Source organism: Ranitomeya variabilis, chromosome 7 (genome assembly GCF_051348905.1).
Source record: "Ranitomeya variabilis isolate aRanVar5 chromosome 7, aRanVar5.hap1, whole genome shotgun sequence".
NCBI lineage: Eukaryota > Metazoa > Chordata > Amphibia > Anura > Dendrobatidae > Ranitomeya > Ranitomeya variabilis.
Genome location: NC_135238.1, coordinates 243,707,367 through 243,730,668, shown reverse-complemented (window position 1 = coordinate 243,730,668; position 23,302 = coordinate 243,707,367). Strand labels below are relative to the sequence as shown.

Below are 23,302 nucleotides of genomic sequence, written 5' to 3'. Positions count from 1 at the left end.
ACACATGACTCACACACACACACACACACATCACACACACACACAATCTCCTCTGTGGTGCAGGGGCGGCTGATCTGTCCATGTGCAGCTCTTCAGTTTCTCCGGCTGCTCACAGCTCTGCACTGTCCCGGCACCTCCCCCGTCTCTCCTTCTCTGCCGGGATAGCAGCTAAGAGCAGGAGACGCCAGAGCTCTGTGCACACACCTCAGGTAGTGAGTCGCTGACCTCTCATCTTGATCGCTGCTGGCTCTCTTCCTCAGCGTGGCAGCGCCGCACACACAGGGGGCGGGGGCGGGGGAGGGATCGGTCGGGAGGAGACCCAGCATGTATAAGAAAAAAAAAACAGCCACAAACCTAATCGGGCTCTCTCTACGTCCCGGAAGTGGGCGGGGCTTCACCGGCGGCCGCAAATTCGGGATTTTAAATGCCCGAAGCGGGACAGCGGGACCCCGGTGCCAAAGCGGGACTGTCACGCTGAAATCGGGACGGTTGGGAGGTATGGCGCAGCGTTACAAGCGCAGCGTTACAAGCGCAGCGGTCACAGTGAACAATTACCTTCACTGGCAGTGTATGATGCCTGACACCCCAGCGATGAACGGCCGGGCTGGGAACGGCCATGCTCAGGGATCGGCCATGCTCAGGGATCGGCCATGCTCACGAATGCCCCCTGCCATGTTGTATCCCACTGTCACCGCGGGGTATCGCTGAAACGTTATGGATCAGTGTGATGGGGACCTTAGTAACGATAGCAACCATTTAATTGCCGCTGTACCCCTGAAAAATAAACATGGACAAAAGCGCATATCGCATTTTCATGGAAATATTTTGTGGACATTCTTGTGGTGCGAATCATCTTAGGTTGGTTAAAGCCAGAGCGACTGCGTAGTGCAGCCCCTCACAAGCCGCTTTGCATGGTGTGGCCCCTCAACAGCCACTATGATGTCGGGGCCTTTCAGGAGCCAGTCTGGCATGCAAGGAGTCTCAGGGGCCACTTTAGTATGTGAAGTCCAAGACCCACTTTGTTGTGCGGGGCCCCGCAGGAGCCAGTCTGGTTCCCAGGGCCCCTCAGAAGCCACTTTGGTGCCAATTAACCTCAGGAGCAAGTCTTGCATGCAGGGCCCTGCCCCTGGGTAGCCATTTTGGCCACTTGGTAGCCACTTTGGCACATTTGGCACGGCACCTCAGTAGCCACTTCAGCCACTTTGGCACATTCGGCATCTCGGTAGCCACTTTGGCCACTTGGTAGCCACTTTGGCCACTAGGTAGCCACTTTGGCACATTCGGCCCCTCGGTAGTCACGAGTCAGAGTCACATTATTCTGATGTTTGACTTTGATAAATGATCGTGTCCTAAAATGGACACGGTACATTTGCATAGCTGCCATCTTTGTAAGGTCTGTGCAGCTGCGCTGTGGCTTCAATTCACGTCAGTTGGGGTCATGGAAAGGTCGCCATTGATTCCCATGGGAAAATATTTGCTTAACCCCTTCACCCCCGGAGCTTTTTCCGTTTTTCCGTTTTCGTTTTTCGCTCCCCTCCTTCCCAGAGCCATAACTTTTTTATTTTTCCGTCAATTTGGCCATGTGAGGGCTTATTTTTTGCGGGACGAGTTGTACTTTTGAACGACATCATTGGTTTTAGCATGTCGTGTACTAGAAAACGGGAAAAAAATTCCAAGTGCAGTGAAATTGCAAAAAAAGTGCAATCCCACACTTGCTTTTTGCTTGCCTATTTTGCTAGGTTCACTAAATGCTAAAACTGACCTGCCATTATGATTCTCCAGGTCACTACGAGTTCATAGACACCTAACATGACTAGGTTATTTTTCACCTAAGTGGTGAAAAAAAATTCCAAACTTTGCAAAAAACAAAACAAAATTGCGCCATTTTCCGATACTCGTAGCGTCTCCATTTTTCGTGATCTGGGGTCAGGTGAGGGCTTATTTTTTGCGTGCTGAGCTGGCGTTTTTAATGATAGCATTTTGGTGTAGATACGTTCTTTTGATCGCCCGTTATTGCATTTTAATGCAATGTCGTGGCGACCAAAAAAACGTAAATCTGGCGTTTCGAATTTTTTTCTCATTACGCCATTTAGCGATCAGGTTAATGCTTTTTTTTATTGATCGGGCGATTCTGAACGCGGCGATACCAAATATGTGTAGGTTGGGTTTTTTTCTTATTGATTTATTTTGATTGGGGCGAAAGGGGGGTGATTTAAACTTTTATATTTTTTTTATTTTTTTCACATTTTTAAAAACTTTTTTTTTTTACTTTTGCCATGCTTCTATAGCCTCCATGGGAGGCTAGAAGCTGGCACAAGCCGATCGGCTCTGCTATGCAGCAGTGATCATCAGATCGCTGCTATATAGCAGAATTGCAGGTGTGCTGTGAGCGCCAACCACAGGGTGGCGCTCACAGCCACCGGCGATCAGTAACCATAGAGGTCTCAAGGACCTCTATGGTTACAATGGAGGAGCATCGCCGACCCCCGATCATGTGACGGGGGTCGGCGATGCGCTCATATCCGGCCGCACGGCCGGATGCGGTAGTTAAATGCCGCTGTCTGCGTTTGACAGCGGCATTTAACTAGTTAATAGCGGCGGGTGATCGCGATTTCACCCGCCGCTATTGCGCGCACATGTCAGCTGTAAAAAACAGCTGACATGTCGCGACTTTGATGTGCGCTCACCGCCGGAGCGCACATCAAAGCGGGGGTCCGGACATGTGACGTACTATTACGTCACATGTCGGGAAGGGGATAAAATGCGAATTTTTTAAAAAAACTACAAATCGGATCGACTCCAAAAATACATAGCACACCTGTCCCCACCGAGGGCTTCGAAACGCCGCCTGAACGGGGTCTCTGCGCCGAGCGGAAAACGCGGAGAAGAAGAAGTAGAATAATAATAAAATAGAAGAAATCGGATTACAATATGTTGCTTGAACCTAGAGGGATCACGCACCATAATGATGAGGGGTCTGTAAGACTATTCTTACTGAGTGTGTTGGGGGACACTTGCTTGGCTGCGATATTCAAGCACACGGGCACGGGTTTTTAAAACAAAGCAGTCCATACTGTTTATTAAGCCTCATAAACCGGGTTATGCTCAGTTCATCATGTATGTCTCACAAAACACAATAGGCACCAACTGGTGACATTAACTTGCATCTTCAAACACTTTAACTACGGGTTGGACTCACGGACACTACACATGCTGGTCCTCACTGACCAGCTGCCGTGGGTTACCACACAGTCCAGGTTACAAGCACCAACAGCTTGTGGAGGTACCTTATGGGAGCTCCTGCTCCGTCTGCTGACTCCTTGTCAGTCCTCTCTCCTGGGGAAACTGCCTTACGGGGTTCACTAACTTGCCTGGCCGGCACACATCAGTCAGTCCAGACCCACCGAAGGACTGTAGCTTCCCCAAGTTCCACTGTGTGTTGCTCAGGGGTCCTGGTACACCTCCCAGGACCTCTCACGCCAGCATGTGCTCTCCAGGAAGCCTCCTACCAGGTCTTCCAGCACAGGGGCATACACAGCCCACACACAGCGCTCAGGAACCCCCTGTAACCTCACCACTCAGGTCCACTCACTGGAACCACACAGGAACCCAGGGACCATGTGACCCACACCCTGGTCACGTCATGTACCTGTAACCACACCCACAGTAATGGATCACATGGCTGGTCACGTGATCCTGACATCACTGCAGGTCTATTCTCACGGCCTCAATACAACTCCGTGCACATACCGGGGAGACCATGCAGCGCCCCCTACCTGTTACAGGGGTCACTGCATCACATATCCCCCCCTCTGTTCAAACTTGTGGGGTTGAACACCTGTCATACACGTGGGGTCACGAGACATGTCACGCACGTTACCTTGCCGTATCAGTCAAGGGAACCGTCTCAGTCGGTTTTGGGCATCACATACAATCATACCTTTGGTAAGGTCTTCCCGCCCCCAGCGGTCAATGTGTATATTTTGAGTTTTAGCTCTCAAGCCACCATCTACTCGTGTCAACAGACCCCTGGTCACCACATTTTTTCTGTACGCCCCGTCACCCGACTTTCCTCTCCACGGCCGGCACCCACGGTTGGCGCGGTCATGAGTCCTACTGACGGTTAAACCGACTATCTGGTCTGAGTCGGACCCACTTAGTATACGACAGGAACTACTGTCCAGGTCTCTCAGTCTCATACTGGGAGTAGAACTACTACTTGCAGATTCTCGACGTTCTTGCCTTGCTGAAAGTCTCCGGCAACCTGCTATTTCATCATTTGGAGGGTCCCTTCTGTTCCCTTTTCCTTGGGAAGAAGGCGGCCGCAACCTCATGTTCTGCAGCTGTTTGTTGACCTGCCATCTGTACAGTCTTAGCTGCTCTACTTCTCTCAGGTATGCCACGCGATACCTCAGGAGCATCCGGATATTTCCTAGACTCTCCTTGGACCCGACGACCAGGAATGACACCATCCCATCTTCACCCACCTGGGCCTCGTCATCAGCCGGAATCCTTAGTCTCTTCACACCGGATATATTCACCATCTCCTGCATCACTTTCCCAAATCTGCCAATGAGCTTCGCCACCAGAGCCTTGGGCACTTGGACTGTGCCCTCTACCAAGCCCAGACGACTTTGAGCTTTCCTGGCTTGCTCCAAACATCGAGTGGCCTCATTATTCCTCAACAGGATCATCTGTTTCATGCGGAGGCACTGTAGGTGCATGTCCCTCAGGACAGCCACCCTCTTCACTGTGACTTCCTTAGAAGACCGTATCACCAACTGTTTCGTCTCCAGTGCCCAGTGCACACTACACGCTTCTACTGCCTTTTTAAAGGTTTCATGCACACCCTCACGGGTACATGCATCTTGCGCCTCTATGGGTACATCTATCACGCACTTGAAGAGCGGAGTCTCACTTCCTTCAAGAACAGATGGCTCCTGCCTTGCCATGGACCTTTCCATCAAGAAACCTGTCACAACCGGGTGACCATCTTGTTCTACTTTTAGCGCCAACTCCTCTTCAGCTTTACCCTCTTCCAGACCCCGGGTCAAGATGGGCATTAGCAGCTTCACCTCGTTACCACTCTGGTACTGACACGAGAAGTCTGCGACCACCACCTCTTTTCCTTGTAGAGGGCCTTTCAGTGCTTCTCTGAGCACGTCAATGTCTTCCTTTAGGGTCTGATACACATTTTGCCATCTGAACAGGTGACCTCTGAGCTCAGAGACTTCCTTCACCAGCTCATCCACTCTGCGCTCAGCCGCTTGTCTCAGGACCCTTTCTCGTTCGAGATGGTCGTTCACCGTCTCTTTAACCAGTTCTATCTTGCTCCTCCCATCCTTTGGACTGGTGGAACATCCATTACTTGAGGAGGTATTTACTTCAGGCACCACCTCCTTGATGGCCTCCTCCACTTCTGCACCCTCAGACTCTGCACTGTCAGGGTCGGCCCTCTCTTGGGTCTCAGCGGTGACATCATTAGGTTCGTCCCTTTTCCCTGGGACTTCAGAGTACTTCATATACCCCAGGTCCTCAGCATCTTCCGTCAATTCCTCACACGGAACAACCGGCTCAGCCCCTTTGGCTCTTTTACGTCTCCGGCGACGGGAGGAAGAATTGCCTGAGTCAACCTTATTACACTCTTTTCCACTGGTATCACCGTCTGAATGGGAGTCGCCACCATCCGTCACCACAGGTCCTGGACCCCGTCCTTCACCCGTCAGCACAGGTCCTGGACTCCATCCTCCACCCATTACCACAGGTCCTGGACCCCGTCCCCCACCCGTTACCACAGGTCCTGGACCCCGTCCTCCACCCATTACCACAGGTCCTGGACCCCGTCCTCCACCCGTTACCACAGGTCCTGGACCCCGTCCTCCACCCGTTACCACAGCACATGCGCTTGTTACTGGCCATGACTTGTCACAGTCACCCCCAGAATCTGTGTCACACCCCACAGTATGATGACGCCACGAGTCACTGTCTGGGTGTCAGCTCCACTTGTTTTATCCAGCAGACCACTACCAGTCGTATTGTGGCACACTTCAGGTGACGTCAGGTCAGTTAGTTGGACAGTCGCACCTTTTCCCTTGTTCAGGCCTACCTTAGGACTGTCAACTCTAGGGGGCGCCTTCTCAATATTACTAACTGACATCCACATTATGTCCACAAACACTTCAGCCTTTTCCCACAGTGCTACCAAATCTTGTCCTATTACCATAGGATACGGCAAGATCGGGTCTACAGCCACCTCATGGTATGTGGAAACCTCCGCTGCGACAATGTAGATAGTGGCTACCTGGAGATATTCAGTGTTGCTAGGTGACACAGAATTTCCTGGAAGGGTTCTCAGCACAGACGCTTCTCTCCCCGGGTCTATCAATCCCAGCACACACTTTCCATCCAGCCAAAAAGGACACAGTCGTGACACCTCACTGATTGTCGCCCCTTTTTTGGCTCCGCCCCCTTTTTGGGCAAGTGCTCCGCTTTTTGACACCACCCCGGTTCGGGATTCAGCCCCCCCTTCGGGATTCCACCCCTTTTTGGGCCATTACCCCTGTTTGGGTTACCGCCCCTTTTTGGGTCTCCGCCCCCTTTTGGGCAACCATCCCCGTTTGGGCCACCGCTCACTATTAGGGATACTCCCCACCCTGGGATACACCCCGTGGACTTCTCCACGGCACTCAGTCCCCAGTTCGCACAGTACGCCCCTTTGTCTCTGGGCTTGTACTGGCCCTTTAAGAGTCTGCACAAAAAGAGAAATTTTTTTTTTTTTTCTCTATGTCACTTCACCAGCTCCTGCTGGTACCGCCACAGCTCCCGCTGCAGTCACACACAACCGGCACCTCCGGTTGCCAACCACCAGCCACTGCTGCTCCGCCTGCTGGGGAACCTCTTGCTGCCACTGCAGCTACGCTCCACCAGGCTCTACCGCCGGCTTCGTGGACCCGCCAATCCACAGGACGCCGCTTGTCCCCTTCGTAACCCCGCCGAGTTAAAGCCAGACGCTTGTCAGCTTCGTAACCCCGCCGAGTTACAGCCAGACGCTTGTCAGCTTCGTAACCCCGCTGAGTTACAGCCAGACGCAATCTTCGTGGCCCCGCCGAGCCACAGCAATTAACTCCACGTGTGCCTGCTGGATCGCTGCCCGCATTCTCCACCAAATGTAAGACTATTCTTACTGAGTGTGTTGGGGGACACTCGCTTGGCTGCGATATTCAAGCACACGGGCACGGGTTTTTAAAACAAAGCAGTCCATGCGGTTTATTAAGCCTCATAAACCGGGTTATGCTCAGTTCATCATGTATGTCTCACAAAACACAATAGGCACCAACTGGTGACATTAACTTGCATCTTCAAACACTTTAACTACGGGTTGGACTCAGGGACACTACACATGCTGGTCCTCACTGACCAGCTGCCGTGGGTTACCACACAGTCCAGGTTACAAGCACCAACAGCTTGTGGAGGTACCTTATGGGAGCTCCTGCTCCGTCTGCTGACTCCTTGTCAGTCCTCTCTCCTGGGGAAACTGCCTTACGGGGTTCACCAACTTGCCTGGCCGGCACACATCAGTCAGTCCAGAGCCTCCGAAGGACTGTAGCTTCCCCAAGTTCCACTGTGTGTTGCTCAGGGGTCCTGGTACACCTCCCAGGACCTCTCACGCCAGCATGTGCTCTCCAGGAAGCCTCCTACCAGGTCTTCCAGCACAGGGGCATACACAGCCCACACACAGCGCTCAGGAACCCCCTGTAACCTCACCACTCAGGTCCACTCACTGGAACCACACAGGAACCCAGGGACCATGTGACCCACACCCTGGTCACGTCATGTACCTGTAACCACACCCACAGTAATGGATCACATGGCTGGTCACGTGATCTTGACATCACTGCAGGTCTATTCTCACGGCCTCAATACAACTCCGTGCACATACCGGGGAGACCATGCAGCGCCCCCTACCTGTTACAGGGGTCACTGCATCACAGGTCTTATAAAAAGATGGGGACATATACAATGATGGGGGGACATATATACAAATATGGGGGTGCATATACAATGATGGGGGACATCTACAATGATGGGGGACATATACAAATATGGGGGTGCATATACAAATATGGGGGTGCATATACAATGATGGGGGACATCTACAATGATAGAGGACATATACAATGATGGGGGTGCATCTACAATGATGGGGGACATCTACAATGATGGGGGTGCATCTACAATGATGGGGGACATCTACAATGATGGGGGGACATATATACAAATATGGGGGTGCATATACAATGATGGGGGACATCTACAATGATAGAGGACATATACAATGATGGGGGTGCATCTACAATGATGGGGGACATCTACAATGATGGGGGGACATATATACAAATATGGGGGTGCATATACAATGATGGGGGACATCTACAATGATGGGGGACATATATACAAATATGGGGGTGCATATACAATGATGGGGGACATCTACAATGATGGGGGACATATACAATGATGGGGGTACATATACAAATATGGGGGTGCATATACAATGATGGGGGACATCTACAATGATAGAGGACATATACAATGATGGGGGTGCATCTACAATGATGGGGGACATCTACAATGATGGGGGACATCTACAATGATGGGGGACATCTACAATGATAGAGGACATATACAATGATGGGGGTGCATCTACAATGATGGGGGACATCTACAATGATGGGGGTGCATCTACAATGATGGGGGACATCTACAATGATGGGGGGACATATATACAAATATGGGGGTGCATATACAATGATGGGGGACATCTACAATGATAGAGGACATATACAATGATGGGGGTGCATCTACAATGATGGGGGACATCTACAATGATGGGGGGACATATATACAAATATGGGGGTGCATATACAATGATGGGGGACATCTACAATGATGGGGGACATATATACAAATATGGGGGTGCATATACAATGATGGGGGACATCTACAATGATGGGGGACATATACAATGATGGGGGTACATATACAAATATGGGGGTGCATATACAATGATGGGGGACATCTACAATGATAGAGGACATATACAATGATGGGGGTGCATCTACAATGATGGGGGACATCTACAATGATGGGGGACATCTACAATGATGGGGGACATATACAATGATGGGGGTACAATGATGGGGGACATCTACAATGATGGGGGACATATACAATGATGGGGGTACATATACAAATATGGGGGTGCATATACAACGATGGGGGACATCTACATTGATAGAGGACATATACAATGATGGGGGTGCATCTACAATGACGGGGGGACATATATACAAATATGGGGGTGCATATACAATGATGGGGGACATCTACAATGATGGGGGTACATATACAAATATGGGGGTGCATATACAATGATGGGGGACATCTACAATGATGGGGGACATCTACAATGATGGGGGACATATATACAAATATGGGGGTGCATATACAATGATGGGGGACATTTACAATCATGGGGGACATATACAATGATGGGGGTACATATACAAATATGGGGGTGCATATACAATGATGGGGGACATCTACAATGATGGGGGACATATACAATGATGGGTGTACATATACAAATATGGGGGTGCATATACAATGATGGGGGACATCTACATTGATAGAGGACATATACAATGATGGGGGTGCATCTACAATGATGGGGGGCATCTACAATGATGGGGGGCATCTACAATGATGGGGGACATACAATGATGGGGGTACATATACAAATATGGGGTGCATATACAATGATGGGGGACATCTACAATGATGGGGGACATATACAAATATCGGGGTGCATATGCAATGATGGGGGACATTTACAATGATGGGGGACATATATACAAATATGGGGGGACATCTACAATGATGGGGGACATCTACAATGATGGTGGACATATATACAAATATGGGGGTGCATATACAATGATGGGGGACATATACAATGATGGGGACATATACAAGGGCAGCACGGTGGCTCAGTGGTTAGCACAGCAGCCTTGCAGCGCTGGGGTCCTGGGTTCAAACCCCACCAAGGACAACATCTGCAAGCAGTCTGTATGTTCTCCCATTGTTCGCGTGGGTTTCCTCCGGGTTCTCCGGTTTCCTCCCACATTCCAAACACATACTGATAGGGAATGGTTTTTGGGTCTCTGCAGGGAGCCTTGATGAACCCCATATAAATGTCGCCATCATGCCATGCATTTTCTTTGAAAACCCTTTGGGGACTTTAACCCCTTCACCCCTGGAGGTTTTTTCGTTTTCGTTTTTCACTCCCCTCCTTCCCAGAGCCATAACTTTTTTATTTTTCCGTCAATATGGCCATGTGAGGGCTTATTTTTTGCGGGACGAGATGTAATTTTGAATTATACCATTGGTGTTACCATGCCGTGTAACGAAAAACAGGAAAAAAATTCCAAGTGTGATGAAATTGCAAAAAAAGTGCAATCTTACACTTGTTTTTCGTTTGGCTTTTTTGCTAGGTTCACTAAATGCTAAAAGTGACCTGCCATTATGATTCTCCAGGCCATTACGAGTTCATAGACACCAAACATGACTAGGTTCTTTTTTTATCTAAGTGGTGAAAAAAAATTCCAAAGTTTGCTAAATAAAAAATAAAAAATTGCGCCATTTTCCGATACCTGTAGCGTCTCCATTTTTCGTGATCTGGGGTTGGGTCAGGGCTTATTTTTTGCGTGCCGAGCTGGCGTTTTTAATGATACCATTTTGGTGTAGATATGCTCTTTTGATCGCCCGTTATTGCATTTTAATGCAATGTCGCGGCGACCAAAAAAACGTACTTTTGGCGTTTTGATTTTTTTTCTCACTACGCCGTTTAGCGATCACGTTAAGCCTTTGTTTTTATTGATAGATCGGGCGATTCTGAACGCGACGATACCAAATATGTGTAGGTTTGATTATTTTTTTTTATTGTTTTATTTTGATTGGGGCGAAAGGGGGGTGATTTGAACTTCTACTTATTTTTTATTTTTTTTATATTTTTAAACACTTTTTTTTTTAATTTTGGCATGCTTCAATAGCCTCCATAGGAGCATGCACAACACGATCGCCTCTGCTACATAGAGGTGAAGCACAGATCACCTCTATGTAGTAGAAATGGTGGTGTACTCTGAGCGCCGACCACAGGGTGGCGCTCAAAGCAATCGGCCAACAACCACCATAGAGGTCTCAAGGAGACCTCTGGTTGTTATGGCAATGCACCGCTGACCCCCGATCATGTGACGGGGGTCAGCAGTGCGAGCACTTCCGGCCGCCCGGCAGGGAGCGCTAGTTAAATGTCGCTGTCAGCGCTTGACGGCGGCATTTAACTAGTTAATGGGCGCGGGCGGATCGCGATTCCTCTCGCACTCATTGCGCGCACATGTCAGCTGTACAAAACAGGCGGAGCCCACCTCAAAGCGGGGGATCTGCCAGCTGACGTACTATTCCGTCAGCTGGCAGAAAGGGGTTAATTGATGAATGTTCCAACACATGCAAACATTTTGGGAGAATTATCATTTTGATTAAGCCAATTCTGCCGCCACAGATCGGGGACGCTGAGACCAGACCTCAAACCTTTTCTTCATCATATCATATAGGGTACACGTTGCCCTGAGGCTGTGTGCACACGCTGCGATTCTTCCTCTCTTGCCAGAAAACGCACGGGCGGATTTGAGGCAGATTTGTCTGCGCTTCTCAAAGCTAAATAAAGATCTATTATTGAACAAAGAAGAAGAATGGTGATGTCATTTCTTGTCCAACCTCTTTATTTACATACTCCATTAAAGAATAATATTTACACACACAGATAAATAGATCATAGATAGATAGGTAATCGATGGATAGATGATAGATAATAGATAGATAGATGGATAGATAGATAGATAGATAGGTGATAGATAGGTAATCGATGGATAGATAATAGATAGATCATAGATAGATAATAGATAGATGATAGATAGATGATAGATAATAGATAGATAGATAGATGATATAGATGGATAGATAGATAGATGATAGATAGGTAATCGATGGATAGATAATAGATAGATGATAGATAGATGATAGATAATAGATAGATAGATGATAGATAATAGATAGATGATAGATAGATGGATAGATAATAGATAGATAGATGATAGATAATAGATGGATGATAGATAGATAATAGATAGATAATAGATAGATAGATGATAGATAGATGGATAGATAGATAGATAGGTAATCGATGGATAGATAATAGATAGATCATAGATAGATAATAGATAGATGATAGATAGATGATAGATAATAGATAGATAGATAGATGATATAGATGGATAGATAGATAGATGATAGATAGGTAATCGATGGATAGATAATAGATAGATGATAGATAGATGATAGATAATAGATAGATAGATGATAGATAATAGATAGATGATAGATAGATGGATAGATAATAGATAGATAGATGATAGATAATAGATGGATGATAGATAGATAATAGATAGATAATAGATAGATAGATGATAGATAGATGGATAGATAGATAGATAGGTAATCGATGGATAGATAATAGATAATAGATAGATGGATAGATAGATAATAGATAGATAGATGATAGATAGATGGATAGATAGGTAATCGATGGATAGATAATAGATGATAGATAATAGATAGATAGATAGATAGATGATAGATAGATAGATAATAGATAGATAGATAGATAATAGTTAGATAGATAGATAAATGATTGATAGAGACATAATAGATAGATGACACATTGCGCCCAAAGGCTACTTTCACACTAGCATTTTTTTGCATATGTCGCAATGCGTCGTTTTGGCGAAAAAACGCATCCTGCAAAGTCGTCTGCAGGATGCTTTTGTTCCCCATAGACTAACATTAGCGACGCATTGCGTCGTGCGACGGTTGCGCCGTGCTGTGGTGGACCGCCGGCAGCAAAAAACGTTACATGTAACATTTTTTGCTGCCAACGGTCCGCCATTTCCGACCGCACATGCGTGGCCGGAGCTCCGCCCCCTCCTCCCCGCACCTCACAATGGGGCAGCGGATGTGTGGAAAAACAGCATCCGCTGCCCCCGTTGTGCGGCGCTTGCACAGTATGCGTCGGTACGTCAGCGCGACGGCCCCGTACCGCTAGTGTGAAAGTAGCCAAAATCGGCGTCCTAGTACTCAGAATGAAATATGTCAATAGAAAAAAACCACTACGTTTTACTTCTGGTCATGCGCAATCGCAACCGGATGTTCAACATTCGCCATCTTGATTCAGGGAAGCATAGTAAACTAACATTAATGATGCGCATGTCATAGAGAACATGAAGTATGTTGCGGTTCTGCGCAGTTGCGCTAAGGTATTCAGTAGTCGCCATCTCGGTGATGGGGGGCGCTCCCACGTGCTGAGTCTTGTCCATAAAAATAGTATTGGCTTAATATGATCTATAAAAAAGAAGAAAAGAAAAAAAATATGAAAAATTTTACAAAGTTACCAAAATGCACAACAGGAATGTATAAAAAATCACATATTGGTTAAAAGGTAAGCCACAATTCAATGCAATGGTTACATTTCCTGAAGTCATTACAGTATCGTAATGATCCGTCTGGCTTTTCAATCAGCACAATGGGGCTAGCCCACTCATTCCGGGATTCCTTGATGACTCCTAACTGGAGCATTTGCTTCACTTCAGCCGCGATGGCTTGCCTCTGGCACTCGGTATGGTTTCATCTGTACCCGTATTCGAGGCTTGGTGACAATGTCATGCTGTATCACCGAGGTCCGCCCCGGCAGCTCTGAGAATACGTCCGTATTCTGTTGCACCAGAGCCCAAGCCTCCCATCGCTGCTGTTTTGTGAGGGAAAGCAAGAGGATTCCCCGATGGTACGACTAAAGTCACCTCCGTGACCAAACATTCCTGGTCCTTCCAGGCTTTTAGCAGGTTTACATGGTAGAGTTGTTCAGGTTTCCTCTTTCTGGGCTGGTACACTCTATAATTTACTTCTCCCACCTTCCCCCGTATTTCATATGGCCCTTGCCACCTGGCCATGAGTTTCCTTTCCAAGTTGGGCACTAGTACAACACCCGATCCCCTTTTTTAAAGGACCTGACCGTGGCTCTTTTATTATACATGCGGCTCTGCGCGGACTGGGCATCCATTAAATGCTCTTTTACTATAGGCCTGACTGCCACAATCCGGTCCTGCATGCTTGCCATGTGCCCTAGCACACTCCGTCTCCTTAGCTACGTTGAGCAGTCCCGGGGGAAAAACATGTGGACGCGCGTGGTACCTAGCAGATAGCAAACACTAGATAGGGCAATAACATGTCCCAAACACTCCCATCCTTGGAAACCACCTTTTGAGCATGGCTTTGAGGGTCTTGCTAAATCTTTTCACCAACCCGTCAGTTTGTGGGTAGTACACCGACGTACGTAGCTGTTTAATCCGGAGCAGCTTACATAGCTCCCTGGTCACCTTGGGCATAAAATTAGTCTCCTGTTCCAAAAGAATCTCCTTTGGCAGCCCAAGGCGAGAAAACATTGCAAACAGCTCGTGGGCAATTAGTTTTGCCGAGGTGTGGCGAAGTGGTATAGCCTCTGGGTACCGCGTGGCGCAATCCACTACGACCAGAATATGTTGGTGGCCTCAGGCGGATTTCACTATAGGGCCCACCAAATCCATTGCTATCTGCTCAAAGGGTACCTCTATGATTGGTAGAGGCACCAATGGACTCCAGAACTTCGGAATGGGTGTGGTTAGTTGGAACTCGGGACATGACTCACAATACTGTTGTACCTCCGTATACACTCTGGGACAAAAGAATCGCTGCAGTATGCGTTCTTGGGTTTTCTTTATCCCTAACCGTCCAACCAGCATGTGTGTGTGTGCCATCTCTAGCATGGCTCGACGCTATGACTGGGGCACCACCAACTGTTCTACCAATCCATCTTGGATTTTATCAACCTTACACAATAAGTCTTGGTTGACAGCCATGCGGGGAAAAACCGTTTCTGAACCAGGTGCTGTGCCACCCCATTTATTTCCATCACCCTTTCTCATGCCCGGGCTAGAGTGGGATCCTGGAGCTGAGCTGTCTCGAACTTACCAGGGGACACTTCCAGCTCGAGGATCGATATGGTCTCCTCAACCTCTCCTGCCAATACCTCTAGGGGAAACCTATTGGGGTTATACTCAGTCCCTAGGTTGGTGACCCCTACCGCAGGTATCACTGACTTGGGATCCACGCCCTAAATAACATTTACCTTGGGAGGGTTAACCCTGGTCTCACACAGGGACCAGAATAGAGACAAGACTCTTCCCTACACAGTCCCATATGGAAGGGTCCTCACCACTCCCACTATGTTTGATTTCTCCACACGGTGTGGAAAAAGTAACCTCTGTGGTCGGGTACTGTCAGAGTTCCCCATGGATACACACCACCCCCACTTTCCGTCAATTGGGTTTGTCCCTGGCAACAAGAGACCCATAGACCAGAGTTGCTAAGCTCCCTGAGTCCAGGAGAACCTTTGTTTGGTACCCGCTGATGAGTACCTGGCACAGGTTCAGGCTCTCCCGCTCTGCATTCAAACACCATGAGAAAGGCCTTCAAATTGTCCTCAGGACTCATCTTCCTCAGCACTGACTGAACCTTGTACCGGGCCTCCGAACGGAATGTGGTCGCTGGTGTGGACATCTGTCACAGAGCCGCGATCTGCTGGATCATCAGATTTGTCTGCTCCTGCTGCTGCAAATGCTGCGCCTCTTGATGCTGTCACTGAAACTGTAGCTGCTGCTACTGTTGCTCTGTGAGGACCAACTGCTTCAAAAGCTCCTCCATTTTGTAGGCAGGCTTGAGCTGTCGTGTTGCAGGCTTAACCACTGACATGCAGCACGCTTTGGGGTATGCCTTAGTTCACAATTGCCCGCATTTTCCACCATATGTAATGCAGCGGGGTTGGTGCAGTGTGACAGGCAGTGACCACAGGAAAGTTCAAAATAAATGTCTTAATGTCCAAAGAAAACTTACAACTGGAACTCAAAAGCTATCCTCTGGATCGCAGCCGGGAAACAAGACCAGAACTGTAGATCAGGGTCATTTGGATGTTTTGGGTTGTCATTATAAGTTAAAAAGAGAAACCCACCCAGCCACTGACCATGAGTGGAGGAAAGGTTTTGGTGTTATTCATATTCTCTGAATAAGGCCAAGAAAGCAAAAATTCTGCCGGGGTATGTAAACTTTGGAGCACAACTGTATAGTATGATGGTCCCAGTTCTCTCTCTCTCTCTCTATATAGTATGATGGTCCCAGTTCTCTCTCTCTCTCTCTATATAGTATGATGGCCCCAGTTATATATATATATATATATATATATATATATATATAGTATGATGGCCCCAGTTCTCTATATATATATATATATATATATATATATATATATATATATAGTATGATGGTCCCAGTTCTCCCTATATATATATATAGTATGATGGCCCCAGTTCTCCCCATATATATATATATATATATATATATATATATATATATATATATATATATATATATATATATATATATATATATATATAGTATGATGGTCCCAGTTCTCCCTATATATATATATATATATATAGTATGATGGCCCCAGTTCTCCCCATATATATATATAGTATGATGGTCCCAGTTCTCCCTATATATATATATATATATATATAGTATGATGGCCCCAGTTCTCCCTATATATATATATATAGTATGATGGCCCCAGTTCTCCCCATATATATATATATAGTATGATGGTCCCAGTTCTCCCCATATATATATATAGTATGATGGTCCCAGTTCTCCCTATATATATATATATAGTATATGATGGCCCCAGTTCTCTATATATATACAGTGCCTACAAGTAGTATTCAACCCCCTGCAGATTTAGCAGGTTTAATAAGATGCAAATAAGTTAGAGCCTTCAAACTTCAAACAAGAGCAGGATTTATTAACAGATGCATAAATCTTACAAACCAAAAAGTTTTGTTGCTCAGTTGAATTTTTATAAATTTTAAACATAAAAGTGTGGGTCAATTATTATTCAACCCCTAGGTTTAATATTTTGTGGAATAACCTTTGTTTGCAATTACAGCTAATAATCGTCTTTTATAAGACCTGATCAGGCCGGCACAGGTCTCTGCAGTTATCTTGGCCCACTCCTCCATGCAGATCTTCTCCAAGTTATCTAGGTTCTTTGGGTGTCTCATGTGGACTTTAATCTTGAGCTCCTTCCACAAGTTTTCAATTGGGTTAAGGTCAGGAGATTGACTAGGCCACTGCAACACCTTGATTTTTTGCCTCTTGAACCAGGCCTTGGTTTTCTTGGCTGTGTGCTTTGGGTCGTTGTCTTGTTGGAAGATGAAATGACGACCCATCTTAAGATCCTTGATGGAGGAGCGGAGGTTCTTGGCCAAAATCTCCAGGTAGGCCGTGCTATCCATCTTCCCATGGATGCGGACCAGATGGCCAGGCCCCTTGGCTGAGAAACAGCCCCACAGCATGATGCTGCCACCATCATGCTTGACTGTAGGGATGGTATTCTTGGGGTCGTATGCAGTGCCATCCAGTCTCCAAACGTCACGTGTGTGGTTGGCACCAAAGATCTAGATCTTGGTCTCATCAGACCAGAGAACCTTGAACCAGTCAGTCTCAGAGTCCTCCAAGTGATCATGAGCAAACTGTAGACGAGCCTTGACATGACGCTTTGAAAGTAAAGGTACCTTACGGGCTCGTCTGGAACGGAGACCATTGCGGTGGAGTACGTTACTTATGGTATTGACTGAAACCAATGTCCCCACTGCCATGAGATCTTCCCGGAGCTCCTTCCTTGTTGTCCTTGGGTTAGCCTTGACTCTTCGGACAAGCCTGGCCTCAGCACGGGAGGAAACTTTCAAAGGCTGTCCAGGCCGTGGAAGGCTAACAGTAGTTCCATAAGCCTTCCACTTCCGGATGATGCTCCCAACAGTGGAGACAGGTAGGCCCCACTCCTTGGAAAGGGTTTTGTACCCCTTGCCAGCCTTGTGACCCTCCACGATCTTGTCTCTGATGGCCTTGGAATGCTCCTTTGTCTTCCCCATGTTGACCATGTTTGAGTGCTGTTCACAAGTTTGGGGAGGGTCTTAAATAGTCAGAAAAGGCTGGAAAAAGAGATAATTAATCCAAACATGTGAAGCTCATTGTTCTTTGTGCCTGAACTTCTTCTTAATACTTTAGGGGAACCAAACAGAATTCTGGTGGGTTGAGGGGTTGAATAATAAATGACCCTCTGAAAAGACTTTTCACAATTTAAAAAAAAAATAAACAAAGAAATAACATTATTTTTTGCTGCAGTGCATTTCACACTTCCAGGCTGATCTACAGTCCAAATGTCACAATGCCAAGTTAATTCCAAATGTGTAAACCTGCTAAATCTGCAGGGGGTTGAATACTACTTGTAGGCACTGTGTATATATATATATATATATATATATATATATATATATATATATATATATATAGTATGATGGCCCCAGTTCTCCCCATATATATACAGTATATAATGATGGCCCCAGTTCTCCCTATATATATATATATATATATATATATATATATATATATATATATATATATATATAATTGTCTGAGGGTTTTTCCGTCTGTCTGTCTGTCTGTCTGTCTTTCTGTCTGTCTGTCTGTCCTGGAAATCCCACGTCTCTGATTGGTCGAGGCCGCCAGGCCTCGACCAATCAGCGACGGGCACAGTATCGACGTAGATGTCATAATGGTTGCCATGGCGACGATGATGTCATAAAGGTTGCCTCGACCAATCAGCGACGGGCACAGTCTGCCGCGAATTCTGGAGTCATCACTGTCCATATACTACGGGGACATGCATATTCTAGAATACCCGATGCATTAGAATCGGGCCACAATCTAGTATATACATATATATATATATAGTATGATGGCCCCAGTTCTCCCCATATATATATATATATATATAGTATGATGGCCCCAGTTCTCCCCATATATATATATATATATAGTATGATGGTCCCAGTTCTCCCCATATATATAGTATGATGGCCCCAGTTCCCCCCATATACAGTATGATGGTCCCAGTTCCCCCATATATATAGTATGATGGCCCTAGTTCCCCCCATATATATAGTATGATGGCCCCAGTTCCCCTCATATATATATAGTATGATGGCCCCAGTTCCCCCCATATATAGTATGATGGCCCCAGTTCCCCCATATATATAGTATGATGGCCCCAGTTCCCCCCATATATAGTATGATGGCCCCAGTTCCCCCCATATATAGTATGATGGCCCCAGTTCTCCCCATATATAGTATGATGGCCCCAGTTCCCCCATATATATAGTATGATGGCCCCAGTTCCCCCCATATATAGTATGATGGCCCCAGTTCCCCCCATATATAGTAGGATGGCCCCAGTTCCCCCCATATACAGTATGATGGTCCCAGTTCCCATATATATGTATAGTATGATGGTCCCAGTTCCCCCATATATAGTATGATGGTCCCAGTTCCCCCCATATATAGTATGATGGCCCCAGTTCCCCCCATATATAGTATGATGGCCCCAGTTCCCCCCATATACAGTATGATGGTCCCAGTTCCCCCATATATATAGTATGATGGCCCCAGTTCCCCCCATATATAGTAGGATGGCCCCAGTTCCCCCCATATACAGTATGATGGTCCCAGTTCCCCCATATATATATTATGATGGCCCCAGTTCCCCCCATATATAGTAGGATGGCCCCAGTTCCCCCCATATATGTAGTATGATGGTCCCAGTTCCCCCATATATATAGTATGATGGCCCCAGTTCCCCCATATATAGTATGATGGCCCCAGTTCCTCCATATATATATTATCAACCAATATGTCCAAAATAATAAGAGGGGCACTTCTACATACAATACCACACAATTCCCATTTTACATAGTACTTATGGAAATATGAAGAGATCCTGAATGGGGCGGTCCTCATGTGAGCCAGTTTCTTTGTAGCGCTTGATGATTTTTGCCACTGCACTTGGGGACACTTTCAAAGTTTTCCCAATTTTTCGGACTGACTGACCTTCATTTCTTAAAGTAATGATGGCCACTCGTTTTTCTTTACTTAGCTGCTTTTTTCTTGCCATAATACAAATTCTAACAGTCTATTCAGTAGGACTATCAGCTTTGTATCCACCAGACTTCTGCACAACACAACTGATGGTCCCAACACCATTTATAAGGCAAGAAATCCACTTATTAAACCTGACAGGGCACACCTGTGAAGTGAAGACCATTCCCGGTGACTACCTCTTGTACCTCATCAAGAGAATGCCAAGAGTGTGCAAAGCAGTCATCAAAGCAAAAGGTGGCTACTGTGAAGAACCTAGAATATAAGACATCATTTCAGTTGTTTCACACTTTTTTGTTACGTATATAATTCTACATGTGTTAATTCATAGTTTTGATGCCTTCAGTGTGAATGTACAATGTTCATAGTCATGAAAATACAGAAAAATCTTTAAATGAGAAGGTGTGTCCTAACTTTTGGTCTGAACAGTATGATGGCCCCAGTTCTCCCCATATATACAGTATGATGGCCCCAGTATATATATATATATATATATATATATATATATTATACCAGGCTTGGACCGGCCCACCGGAGAACCGGAGGATTCTCCGGTGGGCCCAGGCACTGACACTTGCTGGCATATTGGCCAGCAGCTGCCTAGTTCCCCCACTACTCAAGGGGCCCCCCAGCCAGTGGAGTGTCGCTAACAGCGGCACACCCAGCTGCTATGGGGCCCCTGAGTTAAGGGGGGCCCTCCTGGTGCCAGAGAGCAGCAGATGGACAGGAGCCTGTCACCGCTGCTAAAGAGAAATGAATATTCACGCTTCCCCACGCCCCCATGGGCGTGGAGAGGCGTGAATACCATTTCACTTTAATGGCGGGCAGCGTTAGCCACATGCTGAGGCTAACACTGCCCACCGTTGCTGCTGAATGGGGGGCCCCGGAGGTGGGCCCCTAAAGGGCGGCGATCCTTGATTGTGATCCCTGCAGCTTGGGACCAGAGCGCTGCAGGGATCCACGACATCCTCCTTCGTGCCCGGCACTTCCTGTCTGAATCAGCGCGGCTGGATGACGTCATCATTCAGCACGGCTGTTTCAGACAGAAAGTTGCTGGGATGTGTTGCGGCAGCTGGGAACGTGCGGAGAGGTGAGTGGGTGCTGTGTGTGCGCGCGAGTGAGGCTGTGTGTGTGTGTCTGTGTGCGTGCCTGCAGCTGTGTGTCTGTGTGTGCGTCTCTGCCTGCCTGCGTGTCTCTGCCTCCGTGTGTGCAGCTATGTGTGTGGGGGGAGGCAATGATGATGGTGCTGGAGGCAATGATGATGGTGCTGGAGGCAATAATGATGGTGCTGGAGGCAATAATGATGGTGCTGGAGGCAATGATGATGGTGCTGGAGGCAATGATGATGGTGGTGGGGCAATGATGATGGTGGTGGGGCAATGATAATGGTGCTGGAGGCAATGATGATGATGGTGGTGGGGGCAATGAAGATGGTGCTGGAGGCAATGATGATGGTGGTGGGGCAATGATGATGGTGCTGGAGGCAATGATGATGGTGCTGGAGGCAATGATGATGGTGCTGGAGGCAATGATGATGATGGGGTGGGGGCAATAAAGATGGTGCTGGAGGAAATGATGATGATGGTGGTGGGGGCAATGAAGATGGTGCTGGAGGCAATGATGATGGTGGTGGGGCAATGATGATGGTGCTGGAGGCAATGATGATGGTGCTGGAGGCAATGATGATGGTGCTGGAGGCAATGATGATGTTGGAGGCGATGATGATGGTGATGGGGGCAATGATAATGGTGCTGGAGGCAATGATGATGATGGGGTGGGGGCAATAAAGATGGTGCTGGAGGAAATGATGATGATGGTGGTGGGGCAATGATAGTGCTGGAGGCAATGATGATGATGGTGGTGGGGGCAATGATAATGGTCCTGGAGGCAATGATGATGGGGGTGGGGGCAATGAAGATGGTGCTGGAGGCAATGATGATGATGGTGGTGGGGCAATGATAATGGTGGTGGGGGCAATGATGATGGTGCTGGAGGCAGTGATAATGGTGCTGGAGGCAATGATAATGGTGGTGGGGCAATGATGATGGTGCTGGAGGCGATGATGATGATGGTGCTGGAGGCGATGATGATGGTGGTGGGGGCTATGATGATGGTGCTGGAGGCAGTGATAATGGTGCTGGAGGCAATGATAATGGTGGTGGGGCAATGATGATGGTGCTGGAGGCGATGATGATGATGGTGCTGGAGGCGATGATGATGGTGGTGGGGGCTATGATGATGGTGCTGGAGGCAATGATGATGGTGCTAGAGGCAATGATGATGGTGGTGGGGGCAATGATGATGGTGGTGGGGGCAATGATGATGGTGGTGGTGGGGGAAGCAATGATGATGGTGGGGACAATGATGATGATGGTGGGGAAGAAAGCAATGATGGTTGTGGTGTAAAGGACAAAGATGGTAGTGGTGGAAAGGACAATGGTGGTGGGGGAGGAGGCAATGATGGAGGTGGTAATGAGTACAATGGTGGAGGGGGAGAACAATGATGATGGTGGAGGGGGCTGCATTATACCCTTTCAGGGGGGCTGCATTATACCCTATGAGGGGCCTACATTATAATTCTGTGGGGGCAGCAGTATTCTCTGAGGGGGCAACATCATACTATGTGAGGGGAGCTGCATTATGCCCTATGAGGGGCTACAGTATATTCTATGGGGGGCTGCCTTATGAGGGGTTGGCATTATACTCTGAGGGGGCTATATTATATTCTGTGTGGGGGCTGCATTATTCTCTCAGGTGGCTACATCATACTGTATGAGGGGGCTACAGTATATTCTATGGGGGTTGTATTATACTCTGAGGGGCTACATTATATTCTGTGGAGGGGCTGCATTATAGCTACATTATATTCTAAGGGGGGGTGGCTGCATTATATTTTGCGGGGTGCTGTATTATACCCTATGAGGGGGGCTGCATTATATTCCATGAGGGAGGCTACATTATATTCTGAGGGATCTGCATTATATTCTATGGGGGGCTGCATGATATGCTGTGGGAGGCTACATTATATTCTATGAGGGGGGCTACTTTATAT

General features: G+C 47.2%; 1 protein-coding gene across 1 annotated transcript in view; it reads right to left on the bottom strand.

Annotated features, from left to right (window-relative positions):
• The window catches only part of SCTR (secretin receptor), a 231,348-nt gene extending 227,779 nt beyond the window's left edge, over positions 1-3,569 (bottom strand). Inside the window, exon 1 of the mRNA XM_077273411.1 lies at positions 3,288-3,569. The gene's annotated coding sequence lies outside the window, so the exon portion shown is untranslated. The remainder of the gene's footprint in view (positions 1-3,287) is intronic.
• Between the last annotated feature and the right edge of the window lie 19,733 nt (positions 3,570-23,302).